Below are 20,432 nucleotides of genomic sequence, written 5' to 3' on the forward strand. Positions count from 1 at the left end.
CCTTTAAGTGTTTGTCATAATATACATCATTTTTGCTGTAGTGTAGACTTACAGACTTATTTTGCTTTGAGGATATTTTGAGAGTTTACCTTCCATTTATGGCAGAATTTAATTTCTTTATTTTATAACTATTTCTCTATGAATTTTAACTTTCTCTTCTTTATTTTCGGGTTTCTATGTCAAGCAACAAAATTTCAAGTTGACTGGCATTTATCAACTCAGACTGAGCAAGAATTGTTTTGTTTTGTTTTTGTTTTTTTTTTCTTTTGGTCTGGTAAATTTTGCTGAGAAGCGTGTGTGCAAATATTTCATTTTCTACGTATACTTTATTTTAAAGATCCTTGTCATCACCCCTTTTCCATTTCTCTTCTCCCTTTTTACCATCCATCTGCTTTACAGAATACATCTTTCTTGTAGTTTGCCCCCCTTGAATTGCAGTTTTAAAATCTTTCAGTTTTATATAACCCTGTAAGTTCCATCAGGATTTAAAATCAAGCTTATTGTGAAATTCTTTATGTATATTTAAAACTCAGATATCTTTGAATGCTTTCTGTTTATTTAGGATCAATTTACTCTCTTAGGTATGCAATGCGAATGACCCCAAATCCCCTTTCCTCTCTTTGGCTGTTAAGGTTAGCTGGTGGCTCTCACTATTTCCCTGATCTCTAAGGCTTTCAACCTATATTTGGCTCTGTGCTTTTATTTAATAAGACTGTACAGAAATTCATCTACAACTACTATTAAGAAACAGCATGGTTCTCTTCACATATTTTGCCTGCTTTTTATTTATCCTAACCCACTTTTTTTTTTACTTCACACCTGATTTTATTACATGACACTGATTTGCTGAAAACCCCCATTTCCTGGGCAGGGAAGAGCAGTGGGTGGCCGGGCAGAAGCGAGGTTGCCTGCCCAGGAGGACTGGGACCCTCTCTGCTCAGGGAAGGACTGGCCAGGCCTCAGCATTCCCTCCCCTGACCCCCAACTGCACTGTGTCCTTCCCAGTTCATTTAAAAACTGAGCTGCAAAAGTAAAATAAAAATAAAAACAAACCCCTGAGTTGTTAAAAACCAAATTAAAAATCCCCTTTGGTGTCAAAAGGTCCTATTCCTAAAAGTCAGCAAGGCAGGGCAGGCACAGGCCTGGCTTGGGCTAGCATTCAGTCCTCAGGCTCTTCATCAGACTCCTTCTCCAGGCCCAGGGAACGCTCAGGGTCAGGACAGCACTGTGCTTGAGGGCTGTGGCCTCTGCCTGCAGATCCTCAGTGACCTGGTGGAGTTCTGTGACCAGATGGGACTCTCCATGGATGTCAGCTCTGTAGGAGCCTCAATAAAAGCCTGACCAAAACATTTGGAGATGACAAGTACTCTCTGGCCCGGAAAGAGGTGCTCACCAATATGTACTCCCGGCCCATGCAGATGGCACTGTACTTATGCTCTGGGATGCTGCAGGATCAGGCACAGTTCCAGCACTATGCTCTCAATGTTCCCCTCTATACATACTTCACTTCGACCATCCGCTGCTTCGCTGACGTCATAGTGCACCACCTGCTGCTCTGGGCTACAGTGAGGAGCCAGATGTGGAGCCTGATACCCTACAAAAGCAAGCTGATCACTGCAATGACAGCTGCATGGCTTCCAAGCGCGTGCAGGAACTCAGCATTGGCCTCTTCTTTGCAGTTCTAGTGAAGGAGAGTGGCCCCCTAGAGTCTGAAGCGACCTGACCCTGAGCTCTATAGATTCAGGACTTTGTAGCATAAATTTTTAAAACGTCTTATTAGTAAAAACAAACCAGGAGCCAGGCATTGAGGCGAATGCTGAATAATCAGAGAAACAGAACAAGTCACAGCCAACCTCACCTAGGCAACTTCTCAGCTTATCCTGTTTCCATGAATCTTCAGACTGAAAGCTTTTGAGTCTTCATCTGAATTGATCTCAGCTGAACTGCTGCTAAAAGGTAAAAGCTTAAAAGGCTCTAGTTCCTGGTCCTCACAGATTTTATATCTTTCTCCTCCTTGCCATCACTTCCTGGGATTAAAGACGTGTATCACCATGCCTGGCTGTTTCCAGTGTGACTGAACTCACAGAGATCCAGATGGATCTCTGCCTCCTGAATGCTAGGATTAAAGGTGTGTGCTACCATTGCTACCATGAAACCTATGTTTAATATAGTGACTGTTCCATTCTCTGACCCCCAGATAAGTTTATTGGGGTGTACAATACATCAACCACATTTCCCTTTTTATGTTTAAAATATAGAAGTTATAACAAAAATAAGAAAAAGTACATACAATAAGTATATACAATATATACAGTCAAGAATTACATTAACAATGTCTAGTCCACTCACATTTGACAGATTCAGACAAAAAAACCCCATTATATACATTAACAATGTCCAGTCCATTAACATTTGACAAATTCAGACAAAAATTTCACTTCTTATGCTTTTTAAAATAAGTAGTACCTTTTTAAAAGTAGATTCAATAATTTATCTTTTATCTTATCTTATCCATATTCCCTCCTTTTACTTTTCTGAGTAATTCAAAAGTCTACCTTCTAGCTTATCATTTCTATATCTCCATTTAAAAAATATACCCTTTTTCTTATTATTTCTATATCTTTTTTTTCAGAGTAGATTCAATAATCTACCTTTTTCTATAGGACTTGAGTCTATCTTTTTATAATTCCTTATTTTTGCTGTTTGGTTATAATAAGAAACTCATAGGTTAGCTAAATATTTAGTTATCATCCTCAAAAATGACTGCATATAGAGGAAGTACAAATATAGATATTTTGTCCTTATCCTTATTTCAGTCAGTCCTTTTGTTCCCAATTTTAGAGTCAGTTGCCACTATCAGAAATTTATAACTTTCTTATTCTATCATGTCTTCAGACAATAACTGTGCCTAGAAAATAGTGCATTCCCTGCAAGTAGATTTTAAACCATGAGGAAAAATCACTGAATTTATAAACTTTGTCTGAAGCTTTTATTTATGTAGTAAGCAGGTCATGATCTACTAAATATTAAACTAAAAGGTTTAAATTGTGTTAGTTTTCTTGTCTTTTCTTTTTGGAAAATTATATTTTGCTATTTTGAGAATATAATATAATTATATCATTTCCCCTTCTAAAACTCCCCATTGTTCTTTTTTAAATTAATGAACTTTTTTCATTAATTGTTATTACAAAAAATCTTTGTGTGTATGTATATATACACATACATATTATGGTCCTTGTCTAACTTATGTTTAGGCAGTCAAGTTGATGAATTTCATGGGTGTTAATTCTGACATTCCTAAAAGACATTATCTCACAGCAAAATTCCTGAGCCTCTGTCTCTTACAGTCTCTTGACACCACTTCTACAATGCCCCCTTAGCCTTGGGTAGAGAGTTAAAATGCAGCTGTGTGCACCACAATGCCACTGACGTTCACCAGCTATTTGAAACAGGCTTACAGTTTTCTGGTAATACATAGCTACTTTAGTATTTAATTTCTGAAATAAAAATAAAAGCAAGAATTAGATTATTCCTACACAAACACATATATACAGTGTTAGAGTGACAAAGTTATTAATTTTCATGTAGTAAAACTGTTGCTATTTAATGATGGGGCTATGAGGTCAGGTTTTCTTCTCTAGCCTTATAAAAGTAGAATAACAAACTGAAGCGTAACGTGATCTCTGAATACAGAAATAATCAGAGGACTTTTGAATATTGGTAAGTAAAGTATCAAGTCATGATAATGAAGAACACTCTGGCAAAATCTGATGACATCAATGCTCATCTCCCTTCTTTGGCCCAACAAACATTGAAATCATGCTGTCATATTATTTGCCTTGGGCCAACATTACCTCACTAAACTAAACCATCACATGTAGAGCTCACAGAAGAAGAAGCTAAGTCACCTTCCTAAAGGATGCATGGTTAATAGTGAGAAAACTGCTGTCCTTACAAGCTCCCAGCAATCAGAATGAGGTTGGCAAGATAGTAGAGAGGAAAGTCACAAGTAATTGCCCTTAGATAGCCACTTGCTCTACATGTTTATGTCCCTGTACTCTTCAAGTTACACTGGGTTTTGGTAGCTGTAGGTGTCTAAAATGAAAGGTCTGACCTCCTTCATTGCCAGGCATTCCATATTGCCCTTTAAAAATGTCAAATGGGAGGGGAAAGGACCAGAAAATCTATGTTATTGAAAGTAGGTGGGGAAAAGCTGCTGTCTTAAACGATGAAAATGGAATTACCTTGTTTTATAAATTTAGTGAGAGAGAGACTGACTGGCCATTTAAAGCACATTTGTAAATACATACATGAGACTTCTTCTAAATTTTTTTTACCTAAAGAAAATATTCCTTTCTCTTAAATTCTATGAACTATATTAGCAGCAGTAATATTAAACTCAGTCTAAGGTACCAAGTATTTCTAATAGAGCTAATGAGAAAAAAATATTCTCATTAAATGTAGCTGAAAATCATATCCCATATCATGGGTATTTCATGCATCATTCATTTTTATCCAAAGTAAAATAGAGCCCGTTCTGCAAGTACTTTGTAATAAGCAAACTTCTGTTGGTGCTCATTAACAAGATAGATACTAATTTCAATTCAACATCTGGCTTAAGGTCTCAGAGATGTAGTTAAATTTTGACTTTTCATCAATGTTTTGCCCTATCTCAAGCCTAAAAGTAGTCTGAACTTAAGTTTATGGGAAAGACGACTTACCATTATAGAATTTCCAACTTTTTAATTAAATAAATGCTACATAGAAAATGAGAAGCTGTCAAAAACTGGTTGCATGTTTCATTTTTTGTTTTGTTCCTCACTTGCACACAAAAAACTTTTGAGCACAAAGGCCCCATCATAGATGAAGAAATACAAATAGTTAATGACTGTTGAGAAATAACAATTTAGTCTTCTCCAAGAATGAGCACCCCTGATAGTTTATGTGACCCAGAATGGTCATTCCTAAACATGTACACATACAAGCAACACTAATGGAAGCTGCAGGTTGTATTTGCAGATACGTTAGACAGTAGCATACCAGCAGAAGGAGACGGAGTGACACTAGCCTGCCCCAGTGATAAGTATTTTCATGACAGACACAGCATTGCTTAGACTGTAGCTGCGTGGTAAAAATTTTAGAAGTACTAACTATCAGAAAATGTATCATTGTCATGATGTTTTTCAAAAGAATCCACACTCTTTCAGTGTCTGCTTGTACAATCACTTCAAACACTCTGTACTTAGTAGCTCCTGGGTGTTAGAAATTTCCCTAAATAAATCTACTCAATGGACTAAGTTGGTAACAAATTACCACAACAAAATATTTCCCTTATAGAGTTACTGAAATCATCTAAATTCAACTTGTGCCTACAGTGAATGTTTTCACAGATGACACAATTATTTTAAATTAGAAAGAAATGAAAGAAAATCAATAAGACATCATAAAATGCCGTGATCTTTATCATACAAATGAATACTTATAAACACTTAAATGCACATTTTGAAATTCACTCAATAAAACCTATTAAAATCAAATGCCAAAAACTCAGCTGCATGAAACATCCCAGTACAGTCATCTCCTTCATTCAATTAACACTTCATTCATTGCAATCAGTGTCCTTCACCCCTTATATTTTGAATATATAAAATGAAGCAAATAATTCCTCTAACTAGATATCAAATTAAAATGGACATAATTAACTGGTTTTCTCTGTCTCTTCTGTATTTTACCTCTATTCCTGCTGTTTTAGAAAGTTTTTATTCTTTTTCTCACAAGCAGTTTTCATTGGTTTTACATTATGCCTTCTATTCTTATCCAAAATTACTTTTTTCTCTATGATTACATCCATTTTTCCTTCTAGAAAATGACACAGAATAAGCTTATCAGTCTTTTTATCTGAAGAAAATTGAAAAAGAAAACCTCAGACCTGATAGACAACTAGAAAGTTCAAAATATTTTTCATCAACATCACACTTCTACCCAGAATTCAAGGAGGACAGTGGCAGTGTTTTGTTATTGATGACTGTGGCACTGTGAAGTTTATAATTGTTAATTGATGATGAGAAAATAGTCAGTGGCTATGAGAACATAAGATGAAAACCCATCATACCTGAATTTCTATTGAAAGAATAACAGATAAAAAAATCAACATTTCATCTCAAGAATATTAATACACATTTTATTCTGTGGTATATCTACTGGTAATGTGTTCTCACTATAATCAATAGCTTCCTACCCATGCTTGAGTATATTATAAAACCTTAACTAAACTTAATGAGTCAAACAAGATATAAAAGTAGAACAGAGACTTATTGGGGAAAAGATTTCAGTGAGAAAGAAAGGAAAATGAGAATTGGGATAAAAAATGAATTAAATATATAATGTACATGTGTGAAATTGTCAATAAAATAAAAAGAATCTCAATGTATCAGTTATTACCCAATACAACAGTGTTATATTTATTCATGAAATTAAATCTTATGCATACTTATCAAAGTAAATACCTTGGTAATTGTAAGAGTTTGAACACAGCTTTTGACAGGATATAATAACTAAGGTACACTAATAAGTATATTAATAATTACTAATTGTACCTGTACATCTTGCACTTATTCAACATATATGGGTACAAAATACATAGAGAATGTACTGGAAAACAGAAAGAGAAATGCCTTTTTTTTCTAAATTGTCACATATATAATGAATATAATTCCTAAAACCAAATCCACTACAAAGAAATTAGTCAGCTATAAAATGAAAAATGTTGATATTCTGGAAACAGGAGCAAATTGAGAAAAACAAAGTGATGTCCTTGTGGAAGTTCTACCAACCAGAGGCCACATGGCCTGGAGCAAATCAAATCCCTTCACTAGCTTTCAACTTTCTATCTGCAAATGAAAGATTCTAAGTGGATTATCTTTAAAGTCATTTTAAGCTCTCAAAATACATTCTTTCACTGTTCCTATCATTTGATCTGCAGCTCTTGGCTGTTCTTACTTTTGTTCCTGATAAATTCCAAAGTTTTATCCATGCAGTTTTTCAATTTGTTAAGCATTTTATTCATGAAATTCTAATACAAATATTCTAATATATAAATATCACTATGTAGGTTAACTCTATAATATATCAGATGATATTATGAAGAACTATATTAAAGTTTTCTGGGTATTGATCATTTTTATCTTAATTTTAACTACAGTGCATCATACTCAATTTTCTGTTGAAGCAAATATTACTACTTCCTTCAGTCTTTGCCATTTGGTTTCTTATTCAATTTAGATATTTTACAATAAACATGAAGGTAGTACTATCATTGTATTAAAATGCTTCCTAATTAGCCATTAACTTTAAAACTTATACCTCTCTCTTGTAAATGTAGATTAGGTGAATTTTCACAGGACATGGACAAACTACATATTAAAAACATTTCTCTTTTTGGTAAGATTCAGTATAACAAGAATTTATGAGTCTGACTCTACAGATGTTAATGATGAAACCAGCATTAAAAGTACCATCAATTAAAGTATGCAACTGCTGTGACTGTGTGACCACATACTGTCACTTGACCCACTTTGTTAAGTTACCACTTTGCAAAGTATCAATCTGTACTCTGAATATCATTATTGGGAATCACAATTTTTCCAAACATCCAGTCATATTTTAAATAGATAGTAACACTAATGACTCTGGATGATTTATAAAAACTTGATTTAAAATTCCATCATCTCATGGCTTCTGAAGGGCAGTATTAGAATAAACTGAAATTATTTTTATAGTAAGATAAAAAAATTAGAAAACATCTTTAAGTTGTTAAGAAAAGTTCTTCAAATTGAAGTTACATGTTATAATTCTATGAACACATGTTGCAAGTGATCTCTTGCTCCTTCTGAGAGTAGAACTGTGTAGAAAGAGAAAACTAAGAGAAGCAAGCAAACAGAATATGAATATTTCACTAATGTCCAGGATGGAAAAATTTAGAACTTAATCACTTCCACTAGTGACATGTTAATCTTGATAAATGAAACTGACTTCTTACACACACACACACACACACACACACACACACACACACACACACACACACATACACACACACACACAGTTCCACTCCACATCAACACAGGCTTCAAAATAAGATGTAGCCTCTATCATCAGATCTTTCATTTTCTCACTTCAAAGGGGTGCATGTAATGAATATATCCCCCTTCTCTTGAATTTCAAGGCAAAATGAACACAATAAAGTTTTTAAAATACACAGTAAAGATATTCTTTTTTATCAACGTTGCTTAATGGATTGTCATGGAAAGGAAACACAATGTATAGGGCAAGATGAAAAATATATCATTTAGTATTTGGTGGCAGTGTCCTAAAGAAAAGAATTATCATTGTAAGTAAAAGAGGATATAAAGAGATCAGATAATCCAAAATTATAGAAAGTTCAACTATGGAGAATTTGTTGAATTTGTCACTGCCAATGTTCAGTGTCAGCATCACCAGAAAGGGAAGTAAGTCTTCAATATGGCAAGAATCTTGAAGGCACTGGACTCCAGAGAATGATGAATAAATGTGTAACAACTAAAAATGCCAAAACCCAGACTGACTTCTGCAAATATCTGGGTTACTTAATTGGGTCCTCTGATTAAAACTAGCTTCTTGGGAGCTGGAGACATGGCCCAGCAGTTAAGAGCACTGATTGCTCTTCCAGAGGTCCTGAGTTCAATTCCCAGCAACCACGTGGTGGCTCACAACAATCTGTAATGAGATCTGGTGCCCTCTTCTGGCCTGGAGGCATACTTGCAGACAAAACACTGTATACATAATAAACAAATAAATCTTTTTTTAAAAATGACTAGATTCTCTAGTTTGTTAGACCATATTCTTCAAAATAGTTCAATATAAAGGGAAATTAGTGATACAAGGAACATACCTAAATATAACAAAAGCAATATACAGCAAACCAACAGCCAACATCAAATTAAATGGAGAGAAACTAAAAGAAATTCCACTACAATCAGGAACAAGACAAGGCCTTCTACTCTCTTTATATCTATTCTTCAATATAGTACTTGAAGTTCTAGCTACAATGATAAGACAACGAAAAGAGTTCAAGAGGATACAAATTGGAAAAGAAGTCAAAGTATCGCTATTTGCAGATTACATAAACAACCCCAAAAATTCTGTCAAGGAAGCCCTACAGCTGATAAACACCTTTAGCAAAGTGACTTGATGCAAGATATATTAAAAACAAAATAATTAACATTCTTACCTATGAAAAATAAAAGGACTTAGAAACTAATCAGGGAAACAACAACCTTCACAATAGCTACAAACAATATAAAATATATTGGGATAACTCTATGCAAGCTAGTGAAAGAACTGTATGACAAGAACTTCAAGTCTTTGAAGAAAAAACTGAAGATTTCAGAAGATGGCAATATCACCCATGCTCATGGCTCTGTAGGATTAACATAGAAAAAATGACTATCTTACCAAAAGCAATCTACAGAATAATTGCAATCCCCATCAAAATTCCAACACAATTCTTTACAGACCTTGAAAGAACAATACTCAACTTCAAATGGCAAAACAATAGCTTAAACAATCCTGTATATTAAAAGAACTGTTGGAGGTAGCACCATCCCTGATATCAAGCTCTACTGCAGAGCTATAGTAATAAAAACTGCATGGTCTTGGAATAAAAACAGACAGGTAGAACAACGGAATTGAATCCAAGACCCTGACATAAATCCATACACTCAGGGACATAAATCCATATACCCATAGATTTTTTTGACAAAGAAGCCAAAATTATATAATGGAAAAAAGAAGGCATCCTCAACAAATGGTGTTGGCATAAATGGATGTAGGAATCTAGAAGACTGCAAATAGATTCATATCTATCACATACCACAAAACTCAAGTCTTAGTGGATCAAAGACCCCAACATAAATCCAATTATAATGAACCTGATAGAAGAGAAAGTAGGGAATAGCCTGAATGCATTGGCACAGGCGACAACTTCCTGAATAGAACACCAGTAGCACAGACACTGAGAGAAACAATCAATCAATGGGACCTCACAAAAATGAAAAGATTCTGTAAGTCAAAGGACACTATCAATAGGACAAATTGGCAACCTACAGAATGGGAAAAGATATTCACCAACCCTATATCTGACAGAGAGCTTATCTCCAAAATATACAAAGGACTCGAGAAAGTAGACATAAAAAACCCAAATAATCCAATTTTAAAAAATGAGGTACAGAGAATCTAAACAGAGAATTCTCAGTAGAAGAATCTCAAATGGCAGAAAAACAAAGAAATTTTCAACATCCTTAGCTATCAGGGAAATGCGAATCAAAATGACTCTGAGATTCCATTTTACACCTATCAGAATGGCCACGATAAAAACACTAATGAAAGCTTATGCTGGAGAGGATGTGGAGCAAAGGGAACACTCCTTCATTGCTGGTAGGAGTGCAAACTTGTACAGGTACTTTGGAAATCAATATGGTTGTTTCTCAGAAAATTACCTCAAGACCATCTTATACCACTCTTGGGCATATACCCAAAGGATGCTCAATCATTCCACAAGGACACTTACTCAAATATGTTCATAGCGGTGTTATTCCTAATAGCCAGGAAATGGAAACAACTTAGATATCCCTCGCCAGAAAAATGAATAAAAAAAATGTGGTACATTACACAATGGAGTATTATTCAGCTGTTAAAAACAGTGACATCAGGAAATTTGAAGGCAAATGGATGAAACCAGACAAAATCATCCTGAGTGAGGTAACCCAGATCCAGAAAGACAAACATGGCATGTACTCACTCATAAGTGAATAATAAATGTAAAGTAATGGATAACTATGCTATAATCTACAGAACAGAGTGGCTAGGTAACAAGGAGGGCCCGGGGGGGGACACATGAATCTCCCTGGGAAGGGTAAATAGAAGAGATCTTCTCAGTGAACTGGGGACTGGTGGGGATGGGAACTTGTGGGATCTGGTTTGGAGGTGGATGGAGGGTCAGAGTCCTGAAACAGATGACTGGAAAGGGGCCATTTGGGGTCAGGTAGAAATCTGATACAAGAGAAACAAGGGAAACTCCCATGAGTCTACAAGAATTACCCAGCTAAGACTACTAACAATAGTAGATAGGGAGCCTGAAATGAACATTTTCTGTGATCAGATTGGTGATTACCCTAATTGTCATCACAGAGCCTTCATCCATTAACTGATGGGAACAAATACAGAGAACCACAGCCAAACATTAGGAGGAGCCTAGAGAATCCAGCTGAGGAAAAGAAGGAAGAATTGTAGGAGCCAGAAGAGTCAAGGACATTATAAGAAAACCCAAAGAATCGACTAATGTGATTCATAGAGGAACCCTGTCTCAAAAACCAAACCAAACTAAAACAAAACGAGAAGCAGAAATAGCCTAGCTAGGCATGGGAATGAATGTTGTAATTCCAGCACTTGGGAGATAGAGGCAGGGAAATAAGGAGGTCAAGTACAGTTTCTTTTTAAATTTTGAGATTATATGATTACATTTTTCCCCTTCCCTTTTCTCCCTCGAAACTCTCCCATATAGCCTTCCCAACTCTCCTTAAAATCCATGGTATCTTTCTTTCACTAATTGTTATTACTTGCATATTCCTAGATATAACATGTTTAGTCCATATAACGTTACTTATACGTATGTTTTCATGTCTAGTTTCTTAATTGTATTTTAAATTTAAGGGCAGGTTTACGACTCTCCAAAAATGAAAACAAAAGTAAAACAAACAAAAACCAAAAAGCTAAAAATGAGGCATAAAAATTGTGAGTTTGAAGACATCCTGTGCTACAGTATGAGAACACCCACACACACTAAAAAATAGAAGAAAAATGAGTGGAGAGGAGACAGCATATTAGAGGAATCTCTTTACCTCTACCTATGGTTTCCTATGACCTGAACAATCTAAATGCGAAACTGCAGAAGTAAGTAACTCATAAGCCACAAATTGCCATTCTGTGTGTCGTCATGAAATTTCATATTGTCCTTTTTTGTCTCACCTGAGACATGAGTCATATATACACCATACACACACTATATATGCTACCTGATCACTAGCCACTTAGTAGTTCTACTGGTTGTCTGATTGTTGTAGGGCTGCATTGTGCTTGTATGCAAGTAATCTTTATTTTATTAAATCATGCTCTTAAAATTCAAAAGGACCAAGCCTAGCAGTTTAGATATGCAAGAGAGAAACTATAAAGTGCTTCTATTATGTAGCAAGGAAAATTTTAAATAAGGAACATGAAAGTCACATCACTGCTGCCAAGATACATGGTAAGAGCAAATCTACTAGTGAAATTCTTTGGAAATAAATCCATGCTTATTTTGTTGTTTCATCTTCAATTGCATAAGCTAAAGACACAGTATATAGATATCTAATATACTAATTATAGTGCAGTAATAACTTTTATATTATACATAGACTATATACAGAACATAGTTAATATGGTTTTAGTATTATTAGTGGTTGGAAGAATCTACTAGGAGTATTGGAACCTATCTCTGATTGATGAGGGGGACTACTATAATTATCTTGAACAGAACAACTTTGGAGGAACTGGTTCAAAATGATTTCTGGCAAAAATCAGGAGTAAGAGAACTGTGGTGAAATAAACATACATGATATAGTTAATTCTTATTAGAAGTTTTTCCATTCACCTATTTATTTAACAAATATATGATTGTTCATTTTGTACTCATCAATGGTTCTCAACCTTCCTAATGCTGCGACCCTTTAGCATAGTTCTTCATGCTGTGGTGACCCCCAAACATAAAGTTATTTTGTTACTCCTGCATAACTATAATTTTGCTACTATTATGAATCGCAATGTAATATCTGATATGCAGGGTATCTAATATATGAACCTTTCAATGGGTTGAGACCCACAGCTTGAGAAGCACTGATGTAGATGGAGACACAAGTTTCATCAACTATGAATACATGTCAACTAATTTGAATTCTGAAACTCCAGTAAGTGGTTTGGTGGCAACTATTTGTTTCCATGAGAGTGTCAGGTAATATCAGAAGATTTGAGCTAGGCTTGCAGTGACATGGAGGAAAGGACAGCTGACTCCCAGGAAATGTGGAGTATCACATAAGAACTTAAAGGAAACAACAAGAATTTTATTTTTAAATAAATTCAAGAAACATCTATATGCAAAGTCAGAGGGAAAGGAGCTGCAACAATATATATGCTGGGGTAAAGACAGAAATTTGACTGTCTTAAAAGCGGACATCCATGACTATCTGTGCTTTGATACGATCTTCACAATTTCTAAGTCAGACACCCAATTTTAACAATTTTCCAGAGGAGACTTGACTCTTGGAAATTGCTAGCTAAACTCTTACAGAGTGATTTTTTTAAAAAAATCAATATATTTTTAACACTAAGCAATAAAACTTTCAAGTGGAAGGGAAGATTCCTATTGACTACCCTTTGTGTTACCTGCCCAGTGGGGAAGCCAAGTCAATTTCACAGAGTAAGAGATCAATGTAGTGATGTTTAAGAGAAAACGGACAAGTTAAAATATCCCATTGTGAAAAATAGACATTTTAAAGAATGCAAGGAATAAAAGGGAAAACCCAAGTCAGCTGTTACAGCATGGACCTAAATACCACCTACTTGCAGGGATGAGGCAGGAGAATCTTTTGAATATAGAAATTCAAAAACAATAAGTTCTTAGCAGCAAAGCACTATCCAATCAACCAACTAACAAAACCACAAACAACAAAGAAATACAAAACACACTTAATTTTATGTAGGAATATGAGAACAACACACATAGTTAAGTTATTGTACAATGTGGTGAACTGAAATTTATCTTCATTACTAGTGCAGAGCAAAAGTCAATAAGAAATTAAGGAGATAATCTCATCAGGAAAGATTTTGTTCCTTGAGCCAAATACTATATGTTCCTTTAGTAAATACCAAGGAACTTGTGACAAATATAATGCTATAATGCTATTCTACCTGGATTCACCTATTAGCACATATTTATAATGATATGTCTATAATTCCTAAACATACGTTTTTATAGACTGCTCATGAAAACCCATAAGCATAAACCTAAATGCCTTTAGATTCCTGTGCTATAAAGTACTAATTAGTTGAAACAGGTAAACCTTGCTGGAAGAAAGCCATGATTCAATTAAAAGAAATTCTCATATCCATTTTTGTATTTTGACTATTTTTTTTTTTTTGCACAATTTCACCCTATTTTCCCCTCTACTTTGAATTGCAGGTGCAGCTGTAGTCAAATTCAAATTACTAACACTTGTTTACTTTCGGATAAATTCTCCATATACAGCAGACAGTTTTTATGTTTATGTGGAATGGCAAGCCTCCTACATATCAGATGAGGAACAAGTTACACTTAAATTGTCTGATCTCGATAAGTAAGATGGATCAGTGGGTAAAGGTCAAAATCTGGTGATGTGAGGTGAATTCCTGGAACTCATTTAAAGGTGGAAGGAGAGAAAAAAACTCCAAAAAGTAGCTCTCAGAGCTCTACACTCAGGCCGTGGCACAGGCCCTTGCCTCGCCCACACCACCATGTAGTAATAAGACATTTTAAAAATTAAAAAAAAAATACTGTCTGCTTTCCCATCTAAATGTATTCTGTCACAAAATCCCATTAGTTAAGTTTTCTGGGTCTTTTTATACTTCAAGATCATAATTTAACTCTCTTATTCCAGCAAAGATTTGAAAAACATGCTTTTTCTTACTAATCTACCAATGATAATATTTTGAAACATTTAAAACTCAAAGGAAATTTGCACACAATTGATCTGAATATGTTACAGAATATATTTCTGCAGCATATTTTAGTGGCATGGAGTCTTCAGTCCTTTTTGTCTTAACTTTATGTCAGCTGAGTGAAAAATATAAATAATAGAAATTGTCTCAGGTCTCTGTGAAATACTGAAAACTCCATTGGAAGTCATAGATCTTACCAGAAAATGTTTATTATTCCCAAACTGACAGGTTATTAGAGGAAAAAATGGGTACTAATTTAGCTATGCAGATAACCTCATCCATATATGTCTTGTTTTAGCCTGTTCTCTCACTACAAAGCTTTAGAATACATCTTTGATTCTAATTTGATTCTAAATGGCATTGTTCTAAATGATAAAGTGCAAATACCACGCAAATCTTATCTCATCTACAGATCATTGCTTTTGATAAATGAAATACATGTAAATAGCATGTCCTTCAAATGTCTTTCATAGACCTTGTAGTAGACACAAGTGGTGCTTTAGCTGAATTACTTCAGCTCTCCAGTTCAATATGCTTATATTTAGGAGCATCTTCAGGTAAAGCTCTTCTCTCAGAGATGTTGGGGTTCACTTTTGGAATCAATAAAACACACCTTTATTTGTCTCACTTGTGGTGATGATTATGATTATATATGCTCATCCCAATCCAAAAAGTATTATCTGCAATTTACTAAAAACTCTATATAATGTTCATGTACAGTGAACTTTAAAAACAAATTATTTTAGTTTTACAATACAGTTACGATTCTAAATTTACTCTTCTTTTATATTATTTTTTATTCTTAACTCCCTGTGATGCATACATGTATATATCATATACAATGTTTAGATTGGGTTAAACATGTCTCTTAAACATTTATTATTTCCAAATGGTAAAATATTAAAAATCCTGGAACTGGAGAGACATCTTTTGCTTTTGAAGAGGATTAGTGTCTAGATTGTAGAAAAAGCTAAAATAAGCTAATCATTGAGAAAATAACTTGCTGGGCGGTGGTGGTGGCGGCGGTGGCGGCGGCAGCAGCAGCAGCAGCAGCGGCGGCGGCAGCGACGCATATCTTTAATCCCAGCACTCAGGAGGCAGAGGCAGGCGGATCTTTGTAAGTTTGAGGCCAGCCTGGGCTACCAAGTGAGTTCCAGGAAAGGCACAAAGCCACACAGAGAAACACTGTCTCAAAAAACAAAAAAAACAAAAAAGAGAGAGAGAGAGAGAGAGAGAGAGAGAGAGAGAGAGAGAGAGAGAGAGAGAGAGAGAATAACTTAACTCAAAATGGGCTTTTGGACTGAATAAAAATTTCTCTAAAGAAGACATGCAAACAGCCCACAAGATACTTTTCAAAGGCCTCAGTTTTCTTAGCCATAAGGGAAATACAAATTAAAAATTAATATTCCACCTCATTCAGTCAAAATGAACACTACCATGAATATAAATCAGAACAAATACCAGCACAAATGTGGTGAAGGGGATCTCTTACACTTTGTTGGCAGGGGTGAAAACTAGTGTAGCCACATTGGAAATCAGCTTGAAGGCTTCTCAGAAACAAAAAATAGAGCAGCCATGTGATCCGTCCAGACATACTATCCCTGGCCATATATCTAATGGACACTTACTACAAAGACACTTGTACACCCATGTTCATTACTGCTTCATTCAAAACAGCTAGAAATGGAATCAATGTAGATTTCCATCAACAGAGGAATGGATAAAAATATGGTATATATACAGAATGGAATATTACTCAACTGTAAAGAAAAATGAAATAATGAAAATATCAGGTAAATAGATGAAACTGGGAATATATATAAACTCAGGCCTAGAAAGACAACCATTGTATGTTCTGTCTCATATGCAGCTCCTAGCTTTAATTGGAACACAACTGCAAGACAGGAAACCAGAAAGGAGGCTTTTGCCAGGAAGGTACTTTAAGTGAGGGAAATAGTAGATTATAGGTAAAACCAAAATAGAAAGGTGGAATTCTGGGGATGGAAAGACTTAACCAGGAAGACAACAGAAATGTGGAGGAAATCAGAGTGTGAAGGAGAGGGATAAACTGAAGGAAAAGATATGAAAAGCTATTAAGATCAATCCACATGAGTCTGTTAAATGGATAACAGAATTAAGATATAAATTGGGGAAATATACTCACAATTACAGAATGTATTAGACAGCAGAAGTCATCCTCTGATCTAAACAGGAGTGAATCCATCTCTCAGGCAAGAGCAGGGAGAAGGGGCATGTGTCCCTTCAACTCCTCAGAGGTCACTTACAATAGCAGGAAGCACCGCCTCCTTTGGGCAGTATAGCCTAGGGTCATGGGCAGAGTAAATACCACTACAAAAAGCTCTGTGAAATATTATTATCTTACAATTCAACTTAACAAAATAATTGGAGGGAAAGTAGGACATATATTAAGTAAAGGAAGGGATGACAAGGGGGTTAAAGGATTTAGTGGAAGTGAGAATGAGGGGATGGAGTAGAGGAAGGAATAGAGGATGGGTTAACCAAAGCTAAGTAGTTATGAAAAGCCTATGGAAAAACACTAGGTAGCAAGCTACTTTACAAATACAACTTAAGAAAGAGTTTGAATGAAATTACTCTGCACAGATGGACAAGGGTTCTCTCAGAAGACATGTGTCATTAAATGGAAATCACAGTACAAGCCACAGGATATGACCCTGTGAATTGTTAGGGAGGCACCAGACATCTTTAAAACAACACAGGCTATAGCCATTGCCCTTGATAACCCATCACAGCTATAAAGTAAAACCTGTCACTGAATATATCATACACTTTCACTGCAGGACACAAAGAACACAATCTCAAACTGACCTAGAAACATCCTGCCTGCTTCCAAGTTTTCATGGTAATAGAAGGTATATGCAACCACTGGTGTCATGGAAAAGATATCAGAGCTCTTGCTTATCACTGAACTATTCATGCTTAATACTGCAATGCCAGGCAAGATGTTCTCCCTGGTGCAATAGCGGCACAACTCTTAGAAGTTACTGACTGCTTTCTGATTAGATTTGTAGCCTGCTCTATAGGAAGAGATTTCATGATTGGTACTGCAATTATGGTCAAAAGCTCATGGCTGGAGTTAGAACTTGATGATATTTTGCTGAATGGCCATGCAGTCAAATTGCCTTCTGAATATTTGCATTTGTTCCAGTAAATCAAGGCTACTCCCAACCGTGGGCAGAGAAGTACTTTTTTTGCAGAAGAACAAGGTCAATATGGAGATAATCAGTAGGTTAAAGTAGAGAGAATTAGAGCCTGAGGGGATCAGCCCTAAATGAAACATCAATATTAAGCCCCATGTTACCAAGGGTCAGGGAACATTATGGAAAAGAAGCTAGAAGGAACTAGAAAATGAAGAAAGGTGTTGTTAAGCAATCTCTTCCAGACATGATACAGCTACTATACTTAGTAACTCACAGCAGCTGTAGTGATATGCACAAGACTTGTCCAAAATCAAGCCAGCAAAAATTGTATCATAGTTGGGGTAGAGGAACATCAGGCACCATGCTGTTCTTAGAAGCTAGTGGAAACTGATAGCTGTTGGGAATGGAGAATCAAAGATTTTTTTTTGATGATGTGGCTATATGTAGGTTTCCCATGGCCCATTGAACGGTCCCATACCCATGCACATATTGGCAATACTAGCTGAAGTTAGTAAGTTATTAAAAATAATAAACACATAAAGTTTGAAGGGGAGCATGTTTGGGGAGGTACATACAGTTTGAGGAGAAAATTGGAGCTATATATTATAATATGTCATTGTATACATCTATGAAACTCTTAAAAGTAAGAATTTTTAAAAATATAAAAAAAATCACCAAACATCTTTCCAAACACATTCTGATTTGAATTCTGGGAAGGAAAGAAATGAGTTGTTATAATGGTGCATTTTTACTAGACACTTGAATAAGCATAAACGTGAGATTTTTAAGGAAAGACAATAGCAATGTATGATATCTGTTTACTGTGAGAGAAGCCTGAGGTTGGGAAAAAATCAAAGAAATAGGAAAGAACTAATTCTACTCTGGAATAAATCTTACATGTGTCAACACCATCATGTCCCAAACAGAGCACAATTTTAAAGATCATCAAAAAAGTATCATAAACAGTGATTGGAAAATTGTTTCATAGTCACTAAATTTATTTGGCTGTATGAAGCCATTTCAGGTCCTTTCTGTTATTAGTACTAATTTATTATTCATAATTGGTGAGTTTCCCTATAAATTATTCAAGTTTAATAATATAATGAGTTCAAAAACTAGGGATAAAAATGTGGTACATTTACACAAGTGAGTATTACTCAACTGTTAAAAGCAATGACATCATGAAATTCAAACGCAAATGGATGGAACTAGAAAAAAGTCATCCTGAGTGAGGTAACTGAGACCCAGAAAGACAAACATGGTATGTACTCACTCATCAGTGGATACTAGATGTAAAGTAAAAGTTAACCATGCTGTGGGATGTCCTTCTGTATGCTGTGAATATGTTTTATTGCCATTGGCTAATAAAGAAGCTGCTTTAGCCTATATCAATGCCCAAGGTGAAGAAGGGCAGAGTCAGGAGAGAAGCCAGCCAACCACCAGAGGAACACGATGTATTAGAACACAGGTAAAGCCCCGAGACACATGGCAAAACATAGATTAATAGAAATGGGTTAATTTAGGTTGTAAGAGCTAGTTAGTAATGAGCCTAAGCAATAGGCCAAACAGTTTGAAATTAATATTAAGCCTCTGAGTTATTATTTCAAAAGTGACTGCGTGACTGGAAGGGACAAAAGAGCCTCCATTTACATAACCATGCTACAATCTGCCCACCCAGAGAGGCTAGGCAACAAGGAGAGCCCAAAGGGACACACTGGGATCTCCCTGGAAAGGGGAAACAAGACATTTTGTGGGTGGACTGGAGGCAGGTGAGGATGGGAACATGAGAGATCGAGTGGTGAGGTAGTACTTAAAGAGCTGACTGGAAAAGGGGGACATTTGGCGGTCAGGCAGAAACTGGGTACAAGGGAAACTCTCAGGGAACCTACAAAGATGACCCCAGCTAAGACTCCTAGCAATTGCAGATATGTAGCTTAAACTGACCATCTCCTATAATCAGGCAAGGCTTTTGTTGAAAAGACTGGGACACCAACCCAGCCATATAACCTTCAACATACAGTCTGTCCTGCCTATGGGATGTGCTGCGGTAATGCACAGAGATTAATGGAGTGGCCAGCCAATGACTGGTATAGCCTGGAACTCATGCCATGAAGCATGAACCTGCCTGTGACACTGCCTGGAGCACTAGGCCTAGAGACCTAGGACAGAACCAAACACGACTGGAGGAAAAACAAAATATCTTTTATTTATTTTATATTATTTTATTTTTCTTTATTAAGAAACTTTCTACTCACTCCTCATGCTATCTACACCCCCCCTCCTCCCTCCTTCCTCCTCCCACACCCCAGCCCTCTTTCCCAAGCCACCCTGCATCCCCACACCCCCCAAATCGAGGTCTCACATGGGGAGTCAGCAGAGCCCAGCTCACTGAGCCTAGGCAGGTCTATTGATGGGAGGATGCGCAGAGAT

General features: G+C 35.9%; 1 pseudogene; it reads left to right on the plus strand.

Moving 5' to 3' along the window:
- Nucleotides 1-1,397: 1,397 nt before the first annotated feature.
- Nucleotides 1,398-20,432, plus strand: part of LOC114698300 — a 65,085-nt pseudogene continuing 46,050 nt past the window's right edge.

This window comes from Peromyscus leucopus, chromosome X (assembly GCF_004664715.2).
Source record: "Peromyscus leucopus breed LL Stock chromosome X, UCI_PerLeu_2.1, whole genome shotgun sequence".
In the NCBI taxonomy this organism is placed as follows: domain Eukaryota; kingdom Metazoa; phylum Chordata; class Mammalia; order Rodentia; family Cricetidae; genus Peromyscus; species Peromyscus leucopus.